Source organism: Saccopteryx leptura, chromosome 6 (genome assembly GCF_036850995.1).
Source record: "Saccopteryx leptura isolate mSacLep1 chromosome 6, mSacLep1_pri_phased_curated, whole genome shotgun sequence".
NCBI classification, from domain to species: domain Eukaryota; kingdom Metazoa; phylum Chordata; class Mammalia; order Chiroptera; family Emballonuridae; genus Saccopteryx; species Saccopteryx leptura.
This window is the reverse complement of record NC_089508.1, coordinates 53,313,248-53,328,230: the sequence shown is the minus strand read 5'-3', so window position 1 is coordinate 53,328,230 and position 14,983 is coordinate 53,313,248. Positions and strand designations below refer to the sequence as shown.

The 14,983-nt window shown below is 39.4% G+C and overlaps 1 protein-coding gene across 3 annotated transcripts in view; it reads right to left on the bottom strand.

Moving 5' to 3' along the window:
- DENND4A (DENN domain containing 4A) overlaps nucleotides 1-8,632 on the bottom strand; it is a 128,083-nt gene extending 119,451 nt beyond the window's left edge. For all 3 annotated transcript variants that reach the window (XM_066343722.1, XM_066343723.1, XM_066343724.1), the window contains exon 1: nucleotides 8,370-8,632. The gene's annotated coding sequence lies outside the window, so the exon portion shown is untranslated. The remainder of the gene's footprint in view (nucleotides 1-8,369) is intronic.
- Nucleotides 8,633-14,983: the final 6,351 nt, after the last annotated feature.

Below are 14,983 nucleotides of genomic sequence, written 5' to 3'. Positions count from 1 at the left end.
ATGGTCGAGGTTAAAAATGTCAGCGATAAATCACACTAATAGTATGTACCCTTGATGGCATTTTACCACTGTGGTCATCCTTCCCTAAACCAATATCCTCAATCTAACTGAAAGAATATCAGATAAACCCAAATTGAGGGACATTCTACAAAATATCTGACATATACTCCTCGAAACTGTCAGTCATCAAAACAAGGAGAATCTAAGAAGCTGCCACAGCCCAGAGGAACCAGAGGAAACATGAAAACTAAATGTACTGTGGTGTTCTGGATGGGATCCTGGAACCCAAAAAAGACATTAGGCAAAAACTAATGAAATCCAAATAGAATTTAGACTTCAGTGAATAGCAGTCTTCCAAAGCTGGTTTCTTTGTTGTGACAATGCAGACAGAAGTGTCAGATATTAACAATAGGGGAAAGTGGATGCAGGGTATATGGTAACTTGCTGCACTTTTCTGTAACTGTAAAACTATTCTAAAATTAAGTTTATAATAATAATAATAGTTATTGCCTTAACCAGACTGATTTTAGTCCTTTATGTATAGTGGGTTGGACCAAAAGAGAAATACAGTTAGTACTGTGCAAAAACAATCTCAATACTGATGAACAGTTTATAATATTGCACATGTAAGTATGTATTTCATATGTGTAATTTTTATTCCTTAGTTTGTAAACACTTTAGAAGCAGAAAAATCTCCTCTAGCAGGAGGCCACTCAAATTTAGAACTAAAGCAAAACTGTGGTACTAGTTACATTAATAAAAATTCTACCTGGGCCCTGGTGGTTGGTTCAGTGGTAGAGCGTCGGCCTGGCGTGCAGGAGTCCCGGGTTCGATTCCCGGCCAGGACACACAGGAGAATTGCCCATCTGCTCCTCCACCCCTCCCCCTCCCCTTCCTCTCTATCTCTCTCTTCCCCTCCCGCAGTGAGGCTCCATTGGAGCAAAGTTGGCCCTGGTGCTGAGGATGGCTCTATGGCCTTTGCCTCAGGCACTAGAATGGCTCTGGTTGCAATAGAGCGGTGTCCCAGATGGGCGGAGCATTGCCCCCTCGTGGGCATGCCGGGTGGATCCCGGTCGGGCGCATGCGGGAGTCTGTCTGACTGCCTCCCTGTTTCCAGCTTCAGAAAAATACAAAAATACAAAAAAAAAAAAAAAAAAATTCTACCTGTTTTTTTAAGTCTACAAAGTTTAAATATAGTTTTAGGTAAAATATACTTACAGTATATTACTGAAACATTTCCTCATAGTTTCAGGAGAGGAATGTAAATATATATTTTCAAGACGTACATTGGAAAGCCCACTAATAACAATATGCCATACTGTAAAATTCACAATAACTTGGGTCCATAATGGTCATTGTTCAAGAGATTAGGAAACTTCACAAAACAAATAGAAACAAACTTTCCTAACATTTGTAACTATCTTGACTACATTAAAAAAAAAAAAAGACCCTTGTGACACAGTGAAATACTTGGCCTCTCTGACTCCATCATATTCAAACCTACTTTGTCCCCATGGCCATCTGGTTACCAGCTTCTTGCATATAGACATGCTAATCATTAGAAGAATTCTGCTTGCAACTTGAGTTTCATAAAAACAGGCCCTTACCATAAAGCACTTCTTCCCAGGAGGTAAGGGAGTGTGTTTGTTTTATCAAAGATTCGCAGGAACCTCATGCCCAAACTCACATCAACTAGGATCAACAGACTAAGCACAATTTCCTTGGACGCTTGCCAGTGCCCAGATGTCTGTGGTAGTCAATCACCTCTTGCCCCTCCCATTTCCCCCTTCCCTTGACATTAAAAAAAAAACCCAACAAAAACCTGAATTCAAAAAATATCAAACAAACAAAATAAAATAAAAACTAAAAAAAAAAAAAGATAAAAAAAGCAAAAAAAACCCCAAAACACTTGAATTCAATAAACCTTTCCTTACTCTAAAGTAAACCCCGAAATCTTGAGTTTTGGCCTTTCAGAGTGTGGGGCATATGGTCTTCTCACAAATCAGAAAGAAAAAGACAGTCCAATAAAAATATATAAAGGAAAGGTAGAGGCAAATCACTGAAGAGATAACAAAAATGCTCATAGGTAAGAGAAAATTAAGGGAGATAAAATAGATATAAAATGTTATTTTACACCAACCAGATTGGAAAAAAGTCAGTCTGGCAACACTAACTGCTAGTAAGGATATGAAGAAACAGAACTTTTTTTTTTGGTCAATATTCTATCAATATCTTGAAAAGGGAAGGAAACCTGCTTCTAAGATACAGTTATTTGACAATAAGTATATAACCTGGAGAAACTCTGGCATGTTGCTTGAGGAGATACAAGGATGTTCATTAAGATACTACTTATAACAGATAAGAAATGAAAACAATCTAAATGCTCATCAATAGAAGAAATAATATATTACAGTATATTTATTGAATGGAACATTACCTGCCAGTCAAAATAAATGAACTAGACCTATTGGACTAAAAAGGATGAGGGGAGGAGCGGTAAAATTTAAAAAGAAAGTTTCAAAATATGTTATAGTCTGATATAATCACATTGATAGCTGTTTAAATTTACCAACACATTTTTTAAAATTTTTTTTTAATTTTTATTTATTCATTTTAGAAAGGAGAGAGAGAGAGACAGAGAGGAGAGAGAGACAGGGGAGAGGAGCTGGAAGCATCAACTCCCATATGTGCCTTGACCAGGCAAGCCCAGGGTTTCGAACTGGCGACCTCAGCATTTCCAGGTCGACGCTTTATCCACTGCGCCACCACAGGTCAGGCCACCAACACATTTTTTTAAAGTTCCAGGCACAGTTTTAAACACCTTCTGTAAATTAGCTCATTTACTTTTACAACAACCTTATGATGTAGAGACTTCTATGATCCATATTTGATAGATGAGGACAAGGAGGCATGAAAATATTTTAAAGCTTGCCTAAGGTTATAAAACTATTAAGCAAAAGAATAAAGATTCAAACCATGGCTCCAAAGTCCACACTCTTCAAAAGCAGCCAAAGAAATGCCATGTACTGTTTATATATATAATTTATAAAAAGGTAAATAAAATTTATCATACCAATTGCTTCTGGGAAAGAAATAAGGGACAGAGAGAGGATGAAATTGGGGACAACAAAAGGGACTTTAACTTGATCAGCAGTGTTCAAGTACAGTATAAAGTTATACACAGCTCTTCTATAATTCAGTGTGATAAATATATTATATATACTTCTTTTATATTAAACATGTATGTGACATAAAAATGACAAATGTTAACATTCTGTATGGTGGATATGTATATATAATATTTACTATTTTTTATAATTTTCTGTATTTTAAAAAATTTTTCCAAAATAAAAGGGCTTTACCTATAAAACAATATTACAACAAAAATAAAAAAAATTTTTATTAGACTTATTGGGGTGGCATTGGCTATTAAGATTATACAGGTTTCAAGTGTACATTTCTGTGATACATAAATTAAAAAGAAATTTAAGATACTTCTAATCTTAGCTTTTACTTGGAAATGGAAACAGTTAAACTGTGAGTTTCAGTATGTATATACACTAACATATATGGAAAATGTATTTTACATGGATCTAAATAGATACTAAAAGTATATCAGAAACAGTATCTCTTACTACACACTTTGATGGCTCACTATTCTCATTGAAAACAGCATTAGCAGGAAAACTCCCTTGATCTCTTTCTACATAGTTTTTCTAGATAGTTTGTCTCTTCTCTGTTCTACTTGTTTGTTTTTTAAAAAGAGAAAGCAAGAAGGTACTAAGAAATTGTCACACGCTTTACAAATAACAATAACATCCATGAATGAACATATATGCAGCCTTTGTGAATATGAGATTCCCCAACATACAATCAAGTAATGTTCTAAAAATGTACCTATAAGTTGGTTGTCTGGAACTCAGAACGTATTTACCATAAAGAAAGTTAAAAGAGGATATACAATGCAAGGCCATGAGCAGTGAAACAGGAAAAAGCAGAGGACATAAATGGCCTCATAGCCCAAAAAGAAAGTGTTCTCAACAATTTGAGAACAGAAATCATGTCTCACCCTTGAACAACACAGGTGTGAACAGTACAGGTCCATTTACACATAGATTTTTTAAAATAAATTTTTATTAATGTTAATGGAGTGACATCAATAAATCAGGGTACATATATTCAAAGAAAACATGTCCAGATTATCTTGTCATTCACTTATGTTGCATTACACACAGATTTTTTAAAATACATACTGTAAATCTATTTTCTCTGATTATGATTTTCTTAATGTTTTCTTACATTATTATAAGAATACAGTATCTTATATATATATAACATACAGAATATGTGTTAATGGACTATTTAATAGTATTGGTAAGGCTTCCTGTCAGTAGTTGGGTATAAGTAGTTAAGTTTTGGGATACATACAGATTTCTGGGGGATCAGCACCCCTAATACCTGCATTGTTCAAGAGCCAACTGTAAAAAAAAAAAAGAAAGAGAGAGAGAAAGAGTCAACTGTATCTGACACCTCAAACATTCAAAAACTGCTGCTACTGACTGATGAGGCAATGAGAAAATGACTTGAGTTAAGCAGTCCATCAATAGGTGGCACTGTCAACACAGAACAGTTTAGGTGTTAAGACCCAAACAGAAAAGAGGTTGGAATATAATAATGTGCGTTAAGACTAGCAACCACATACTTAAAACTATTACCAGGCCTGGCTGAGTAGCCCAGCTGGTTAGAGCATCCTCCCCATACACCAAGGATAGCAGTTTAATCCCCAGTCAGGGAACATACAAGAATCAACCAATGAATGCATAAATAAGTGGAACAAGAAACTGATGTCTCTCTCTCTCTCTCTCTCTCTTTCAAAATAATAAATAAGTTTTAAAAAACTATTACCAGCTTGGTATTGTTAATGAAAAGAATACCTTCAGCTAAATTATTAGCTGTTCCCAGTACTGTGGATTGCATAGCACCATATTTTGAGTTATTTTTGCTAATATGAATCATAAGATCATTTCTCTGTTGGAGCAGTGGTTATGTGGGATTTTCAGAATACTTCTCCTGACTCCTGAAAATATTTTAATGTCATTTTTTGTGGTTATTAGAATAATATTATTCAAAAAACAGAACACAGAAAAGTATAAATACTAAAATAAGATACTTATAAGCCTATCATCCAGAGATAACATCTTTTGATATTTTATGTATTTCTTGCCATTCATTTGGCCATATATGTGATATGTTATAAATAACAACATAGTATATATTTCTTTTTAATACTTTTTAAATTTTTTACTTATTGATTTTAGAGAAAGGAAAGATAAAGAAAGGAGGGGAGAGGAACGAGAACCAGTTGCTTCAGGTATGTGTCTTGACTGGGCAAGCCCCAAGTTTCAAACTGGTGATCTTAGAATTCTAGGTCAATGCTTTATCCACTGCACCACGACAGGTCAGGCTATATTTCCTTATATTCTGATTTTTCTCTCAACATATTGTACTTTTTTCTTTCTTCTTATTTTTTTTTTTTTTTTGTATTTTTCCTGAAGTGATAAGTGGGGAGGCGGAGAGACAGGCTCCCTCATGCGCCGGACCAGGATCCACCCAGCATGCCCACTAGGGGGCGATGCTCTGCACATCTGGGGCGTTGCTCCGTGGCAACCGGAGCCATTCTAGCACCTGAGGCAGAGGCCATGGAGCCATCCTCAGTGCCTGGGCCAACTTTGCTCCAATGGAGCCTTGGCTGAGGGAGGGTAAGAGAGAGAGAGAGAGAGAGAGAGAGAGAGAGAGAGAAAGGAGAAGGGGAAGGGTGGAGAAGCAGATGGGCACTTCTCCTGTGTGCCCTGGCCAGGAGTCAAACTCAGGACTTCCACATGCCAGTCTGACACTCTACCACTGAGCCAACTGGTCAGGCAACATATTCTACTTTCTCATGTAAATAAGTATTTTTTAATATATGATTTAATAACTGCATCCATCACATGGATTAATTATCATTAATTTCACCATCCCCCCTATTATATGGCATTTTGACTGTTACAAAATTTTCCCTATTACAGTGACACACTATAAGTTAATCCTTTTGTATATATACAGTTCTATACTGCTGTTTTAGGATTCAAAGTGGTAACAATCATAATACAGTAATAGAGAGCTTGACTTCTCCCAACCACAAATTCTACTGAGCAATAATCTACGACATTAAAAAAAAAAACAAGAAAGGGAGAGATTTTTGTCAACTTTTCTTCAGTCATTCTCTTATTCCATATCTGGTAGGAAAGAAGAAGGTTCCCCAAAGCCTCTTGACATCAGAGAGGACAAGAAGAACAAGTCAATTTTCCTGCTAGTTTTCCACTTGGAATAATAAACCATCAATTTAAATAGGAATAGCACAGATCTGTAATATATCAAAAATCTCTATCTGTCCAGGTTTTCATCATAAGTAGACTGCTTAGAAAATATTTGCAGACAATAAAGGATAATGTAACTAGTATCCCTTAACAAAAAAATCATTTTTTGTTTACAATTCTGCCATGATTTTTATTATTGTTTGATCAAATTAATAAATGTCATATACTCTATCTTTTCCTTCTTATAGTCTAATTATTCCAAATATTACTCAAGTTGCCATAAATAGGCCACTAGCTACAGAAGCTTAGAATCAATAACTATTTAAGCCAGTGGTAATTCATGTGGAAAAGTTCAGAACAAATCAGCATCAGCTTCCTGGCTCTTTTGCACAAATAGAAAATTTATATTGCTTCACCAATTTTCAAAGTCTAAATTTGTGTACATAAAGTCAAAACTCAGGCCAAAATTTACTTATATTTATACCCTATTAACTTCCCTAACAAGCACATTCTTATAAAATTCCACAATAAGGTAAGTCTATGTTTAATCATTCAAAAAAAGAAAACTATGTAACATATAGTATATATAATGATGATGGTGATGACATTTGCTATTCTGAACTCCCACTGAGAGCTGCAGTTCAAAAGGAAATTGTGAAAATAATGTAAAAGTTACCCAAAATGTGTAATTCTGGCCAAAACAAATGAAGTTCTTATAAAAGAAGCCGAATACAATCTTTTGTTTTATTACAAGTTCAAATATAGTAGCTCAGAAATTCTGTATACTTACATTTCAAAAACTGAATCCCCGAACTAGCTACTCTTAACATACACCGAATAATCTGCCCAAAAGTCCTTACTTACTACCTAATCTGAGGTCTCCCAGAGACTACTTTTTACAGTAATCTCAAATGTACTACAATAGATTAGTGTAACCTGGGCTACGCTGTTTACAGGTACCTCGCCTCCTTCTACCTCAGGAAAGAGAAAGACTATAAACACCAAACAACACCTTATGATCTTGTAAAATCGCTTTTTTTTTTTATATATTTGGGCTACGATTTTCATCAATGTATAATATATTTTCAAGAATAACATATTCACGGAGTAATACAATTTCTGCCCTCACGCGTCTCTAGAAGGCTGACACGCGTTTTCTCCCTAAATAAATACATGCCTGTTGACTGATGCCTGTCCTGCTGTTGCAAACAAGAAATAACTGTCCAGTAAAACAAAAACCCTTCACTAGAGCTCCAGGCGTAACCATACGTTTGCATTAAAAGCACACTGAGACAATAACAAAAAATGTCCAGCACATCTGTCATTAAAAACACGATAACGAAAAGCTGTCCGCTGCGACCCAGTTTTAGGTCACAAGCTTTTTTCCTTTTTTCTCCTCCCCGTAGAATGCGATAAACTTCAAAGGGAACGGTGGCGACCAGGAATCGTTTCATACACACCCCCCAAAAAAGACTGGGGGGGGGTGGAAACTGGCCAACTTGGACGCTGACCCTGCTCACGCTGGCCGGGGTGAACTAAGCAGACCCCCGGGAGGGAAATCGGGCCTCTGGGGCCCCGCCTGGCTCCCGCAGCCGCAGGTTCAAAATACCGAGCAGGTGGGATTCCAAGAAGCCACCTCCGCCTTACGTAACGGGCTTGTCAAAAATCCCAGCTCCAGGACCTCCCCTCTCACCGCCCCGGTTCCCAACCCCACCTCCCAACAACCGGAGCCCCAGGCCAGCCCCGAATAGAAAACCCGAATGAAAACACGCTAACCCCCACGCGTCCAATGCAGAGGCTCAGCGCTCCTCGGAGCACCGCCGCGCCATCCCAGAGCGGACCGAACCCACGGAGGACGGGCGGGCTCCGAGAAGCCCCCGGGCGGAGGTCGCGGCCACCCGCGCCACTTCTCTGAGCCCAGCTGGCCCGGTTCCCGCACCCACGGCTGTCACCGCTCCGGGCCGTGACAGCTCCACATGCCACCGCTGTCCGCGTAGCCGCCCCCGCACTCACCTCACCACTGGCTCTGGCGCGAGCAACGGGTTGAGCTGGGAGAGCGGTGCCCGGTCGCCTTTACGAGAGGCGACGGGACACGAGGTGCTGAATGCCGCGGCGATCTGAGCCTGCTTAGCTCATCCCCAACCCAGCGCTCCGCCCTGCGCGGCACCCCCGCCCGTCCAGGCCTGCCGTCTCAGTCAGACGGGACGCCCCCGCCCCTTGCGGCCGCTGCTGCCTCCGCCTCCTTCTCTGACTCCAGCCACCGCTAACGCCGCGGTTGCGACCAGCGCCATCTTGGCAGTGACGGAAGGGGGCTGGGGCAGTGATCGCGGCCCCCAAGGGCCAATCGCGAGCCACATCTAGCCATAGGGGGCGGGGTTGTAGCTACCGAGACTGATTGCGTGAGAAAGTAGGCGGGGCTTAGCCGCTGACGCGCGGTGTTGTTGGGGGAACGCGCTGTGGTTTCCCCTCTGGTCGGGAGATTCCCCAGCCTGAAGCAGGCGTGGGCGAGACACACCTTCTGTTCTCCTTTCACCACTTGGAGGGTCAGGGATTCGTCTTGGGCTAACTGACCTGTTTTCTCCCTTCTCTGCCAGTGCATGGCAGTGCCTAGTCTGAGCTCCGCGCGTCTGTCAGGGTAGCCGCTCCTCCCCTGAGGGCGCTCAGATTCCCCAGGAAACCCCCTAAGGGGCTAGCAACGACCTAACAGGTTTCGGTCCCAAGCTACTGAAGGTCGGGTAGAATAGGGGATTCAGTGGGGTTCTCTGAAAAGTATGTAGATAAAACACCTATTGTTGACTGAAGGGGTGTAGATTACATTGAATTAATGGAATAGGGCCTATTTAAACCTGGCTATGGCTCCACCATAAGTGGCTTTTGGCAAGGTGCCTCTGAAAAATGAGCATAATAAAGGTTGATTACCGCTACAGGGTTGCTCAGAGGGTTAAATTCTGTAATACACATAAAGTGCTTGCATAGTGCCTGAAAGTACTCGATAAATGTTAGATATTATTCCATGGACAAATGAAGGAAGAAATAAGATCCTAAGAATTCCTCTGGTTTCAAGTCAATTTTCCTAAAATGCATGAAATAGGTACTGATCTCTTTTACTAACCAGGTTTATAGTTCTATTTTTCTGTCTCCATAACTTCCATTGTAGTATTCAGTCAACCAACGAACACTGAAACAAATACTGAAGGGGACAGACACAGTGGTGAGAAAAACAGGGAACGTCTGCGTTGGTGGAGCTGTCTAGTGGGAAATAGAGGGGTAAAAAATACTTAACATTTTGGCAGGAAAACATGCTACAAAGGTTATGAACAGATTCTGGGCAATCAAATAACAGGGTAGCTTGTGTGTGTGTGTGTGTGTGTGTGTGAGAGAGAGAGAGAGAGAGAGAGAGACAGACAGACAGACAGACAGACAGGGACAGTCAGGAAGGGCGAGAGATGAGAAGCATCAGTTCTTCCTTGCAGCACCTTAGTTGTTCGTTCATTGTTTTCTCATATGTGCCTTGTGTGTGTGGGGGGGGGGTCTACAGCAGAGAGAGTGACCCCTCGCTCAAGCCAGCAACCTTGGGCTCAAGCCAGTGACCTTTGGGCTCAAGCCAGTGACCATGGGGTCTATGATCCCACACTCAAGCCAGATGAGCCCGCATTCAAGCTGGTAACCAAGAGGTTTTTAACCTGAATCCTCTGTCCCAGTCTGACAGTCTATCCACTGTGCCATCACCTACCTGGTCAGGCCAGGGTTTCTTTGGGGGGGGGGGGAGCAGAGGTGAGGAAAGGACCATCTGAGGGATGAGAAGGAGCCAGTAATGTGTGAAATGAAGAGGGAATATTTAAGGCAGTGGGAATGACTGTGCAAAGGACCTGTGGTAGGAAGGAACTTGGCTATTGGAACTGAGTGAAGTCCATGGTACTGGGGAATGCATAGTGCAAATAGGAACCTGGCACCAGACTTGAGAGATGAGTGAGGGCCTAGGAAGACATAGAAGAAGCAAGATTGGATTTTATTGTAACTGAAAGCCATTGAAGCATAGGGAACGGCTCTGTTAAAGCAAAGATGTTGGAAACAGTGATGTTTGCATTCTAACAAAGCAAACAACAACAAAAAAAAACCCTGGGCTTGAACCTCTTCAATACAAAGTTTGTCACATTGTGTGCTCTGAACTTCAATTACCTTATTGTTAAAAAACATGTATCACGTAAGATTGTGTATAGGAAAATACTACTAACACTGAAAATTGTTAAATAACGTAAGTTGTTTGTGTTTGGTATGTTAGGTTAATGTTGTGTATAGTTGCATAATCAAAGCTGTTTGATAAGTGCACTTTAAAAATTGATTATAAGTATTAATCAAAATCAGTCATTTTACTAATTTTTGCACAACATGCCAGGAGTAAAGAATATGAACTGTTATAAATGCATGTGGTTTTTTTAACTTTTAAAAAAATTTATTGAGGTTTTATAGAGAGAGGAAGGGAGGGAGACAGAGACAGAGAGCAAGAGAAACATCAACTTGTTTCACTCATTCATGCCGTCATTGGTTGATTCTTGTATGTGCCCTGATCCAGGATGGAGCCCACAACCTCAGCTTGTTGGGATAACGTGCTAACCAACTGATACCCATTCAGGACGTAACTGTGTAGTTTCTTGATGCTGTAATTTTAAATGTATTTTTAAGGACTTAGCTCTGCATTTTCTAATAAAATTTGCTATCCAGACATGAAACTTAAAAAAATGTTATGGTAAAATATACATAAGATAAATATGCCATTTAATTATGTTTAGTGTACAGTTCAGTGGCATTAAGTACATTCACATTGTTATGCAACCACTATCCATTTCTAGAATTTTTAATTATCCCAAACCAGAACTCTGTTCAGTAAACAGTGACTCCTATTCTACTTTTTACAACATTTTTTAAAGCTATCTGGTGAATCCTCCCCACTGCAGAATGGCAAATCGCCTTGGTGATTAATAAAATTATTTGCTCCCATTGATTGAAGGGTTCAGTGGACTGACTAGACAATGTGAGTTTGAAACTACCACCAAGAAATAAGGATTATCATAAGCTTTGAGCTCAGATGGCTAACACATCATATTAATAAGGAATACCAATACAGGATCAATTAATTTTTAGCACTTAAAAACTTGTAAATGTATGCTCCAAAATAGCCCAACCTGTTCCTACATCTATGTGAAACAACTCTAAATGTATATCTTTTTAATGCTATTAATTTTCATTTAAAATTACATGATATCATCTCTGAGTAAATTTAATTTTAAAAATCACTCTTTTGTGAACAATAAAATAGAAAAGGACAAGAAAGAAGAAAGCTTTTTTTTGCCATATTTTAAATAGCCAATCATTTCATACAGTTATGAAGTTTTTGACCTGAAAATACTGAGTTGATAACTTTTTTGTTTTTTAAATACATTCTGGATGCTGCATTTCTTTTTTTTTTCTTTTTTCTTTTTTTTTTTAGTGAGAGAAAAAGAGAGACAGACAGACAGGAAGTGAGAGAGATGAGAAGCATCAATTCTTCACTATGGTATCTTAGTTGTTCATTGATTGCTTTCTCATATATGCCTTGACTTGGGGGCTCTCGCAGAGAGTGTGACCCCTTGCTCAAGCCAGCAACCTTGGGCTTCAAGCCAGCAACCCTGGGGTCATGTTTATGACCCCATGCTCAAGCTAGTGAGCTCACACTCAAGCTGGTGAGTCCGCACTCAAGCTGGTGAGCCCGCACTCAAGCTGGTGAGCCCCGGGTTTCAAACCTGGGTCCTCAGCATCCCAGGCCGATGCTCTATCCATTGTGACACCACCTCATCAGGTTGGATGCCACATTTTAACTCCATTAAACAAACTAAGATTCTTTTCCAGGCTGGACCCTTCTTTTCCCTTGCCCGTGTCACCCACAGTGTTTTTAAACCCAACATGATGGCATGGATATAGTTAGTCAAGGATTGCAAAGGAGAGGTTATAGCATAAAAAGGCACAAGGGAACTTTTTGGAGATGATGGCTATGTCTACTATCTAGATTATAGTGATGGTTTCACTGGTGTGTACATGTGTCAAACTTATCAAGCTGCATACTTTAAACATGTGTAGTCCTCTGTATATCAATTATATCTCTATAAAGCTATAAAAAAAATTAAAAGTCCAGTTGGGAAACTCCCATGCTTTCCACATTGGACACAGATTTAGCCTTTCATTGATTTTAATTGTTGGGATACCTATCAGTTTAATTTCTCTTTGAGCAGTAGCTTGGGTCTACAGCCATACCACCCTGAACGTGCCCAGTCTCGTCTGAGCAGTAGCTTGGTGTATCAAAACATTTGACTAGCAACAGAAAGCACTCTCTTAATTGGCAAAAAGATTCAAATGTTTTCATCTACAATACAATATACCAATTAAAATATTATAAACATAGCTGCAAATATAGTTTACAGAGTGGGATTCTAAAAAGTTTTAAAAGTTGAAAAGGTATGAAGTGGGTTTTTATTCTTAATCAAAGAAAACACTTTCTAAAAGAACATATTAAAAAGCAGTAGAAAACAATAATAAGCAGTACTTGACTGCATTCTCAGGAAGTGCCATTAAATACCTCAGAACCCTTAACAGTCATTTCATGAGTCATCTCACCATCCCAGGCACATGTTATTGTAGTCACAGTTAAACTTAAAGCCTAAGTGAGATTTGGGCAAGGGAGTTTAACAGTGCAGATATGGGTCAAATAGAAAAATATGCCTTAGAATTTGGGTCCCATGCCATTTTTGAAATTATGTCATCTTTTACATCTGGAATTCTATATGACTATTTCCTAGAAGTTATTTTTAATATTGTGGTTTGAACAATGAATGAAGGGAAACCTATGAAACCATTAACAGTTTAAATCACAGGAAGCTCAAACTGTTGTACAGCCTAATCCTCTCCACCTGTTAAATCTATTCACTTTAATTGCTATGCCAGAAGTTTCCCACATCTTTAAATAAAAACCTGGAGCCTTCTACAAAGCAGTTTTTGCTATCTATGCCATGGGGTTTCCTTCTGGGTGAGAAAGCCTTCCACCAGGTATTTATGGTTCTTTTAGAAACTCTGAATGTGTTCCAAAGCAGAACACATGTTGCCAAATTCTATTCATTGTGAAACAGTGTTAGAATGGCATTCCAGAGTATTTAATCCACAAACTGGCATATATTGGCAATGCTGTCAAACTGTCGATTTATTTCTTAACACAAATCTGATCAAATACTTTGGAAAGGAAAATTATCTGAAGAACTTGCGAGAATAATAATGAAAAATGCCATGTTGCAAATGATAAACTCTAAGCCTGATATTTGAGAGGAGTGTCCAGGGACAGTGTGAGCCTCTGTGTCTACCCTCTTGGTGGCCAGTGGAGGAGTCATATCTTTGATTCAGCACTTTTTCACAAATATGAAAATTATCACTTCTCAACATCCTCCTCAAATGAATGCTTTTATCTGTCTCAACAATTCCTTCTAAATTCAATTTTTAGTTTTTAAATAATCTGCAAAATGAGATTATATAGTGTTTCTTTTTAACTATCATTGTCCACAGTCAGGTATGCCCCTGCCCCCTGGTTTTCTTTAAATGATAGGACAAATTTTTATAACATAACAAGTTCATGTCAGTCAGTATTTATACACAAAGCACTATGCTGGGCACAGAAGGAAAATGAAGATAAGCACCAGGTATATAACTCTAATAAAGATGAGACTATTAGAAGTTCTACAGTAAGCGGATGAACTTGCTGCTGGGCAGCCTGGGAGAGCTGAGTGGTTAATTCTGATTGTGAGATTGAAGGTGACAAATCTGCGAAATTTGAACCAGTCCTGAGAGACCTTTAACCCAGGGCATCATTGTTTAGGGTATGAGGGTGGTACAAGGCAGTAGCAGCATTTTTTTTTAAGTGAGAAGACGGGAGATAGACTCCTGCATCGCCCCAACAGGGATCCACGAGCAACCCCAGTCTGGGGCCAATGCTCCAATCAACCCAATTATGCTTGAACCAGTCTAGCCTTTGGCTGTGAGGAGGGAAGAGAGAGAAAGAAGGGGGAGAGGGAAGGGAAGAGAAGCAGATGATTGTTCTCATGTATGCCCTGACCCGTGATTGAACCTGGGATGTGTGCACCCCAGGGCGATGCTCTATCCACGGAGCCAACTGGCGAGGGCTTACTCTGAATCTTTATAATAAATGCATTAAAATTATTCACAACAAATGGAAGATGCTTATAAATTGTTTCAGCACTTTGTCTCTGGGAGTGGCCAAAGGTTCAAATATTTCGGAAGGATGGATAGCTGTGCTGACTTGCAGGAAATATGAGTCAGCTTTTCTCATGTACTCAGCACTGTTATTACAGCTAGGATATTTGGGAAACATTAAGCTGAACAAATCAGGCACTGTAAGTCTTCTTTTTTATTGATTGGCCCAGACATGCATCCTGCAAGGGTAAACAACAGGGACACCCTTCTTATTGTCAAAGCTTAAGGAACCCTGCTGGCAAGAGGAAACACCTGCAATTGAAAGAAAACTTAAAAATAAAATATTTCTGTTTTCTATATAGTCCCTCAGACTAGAAGACAGACATACATCTCTTTAG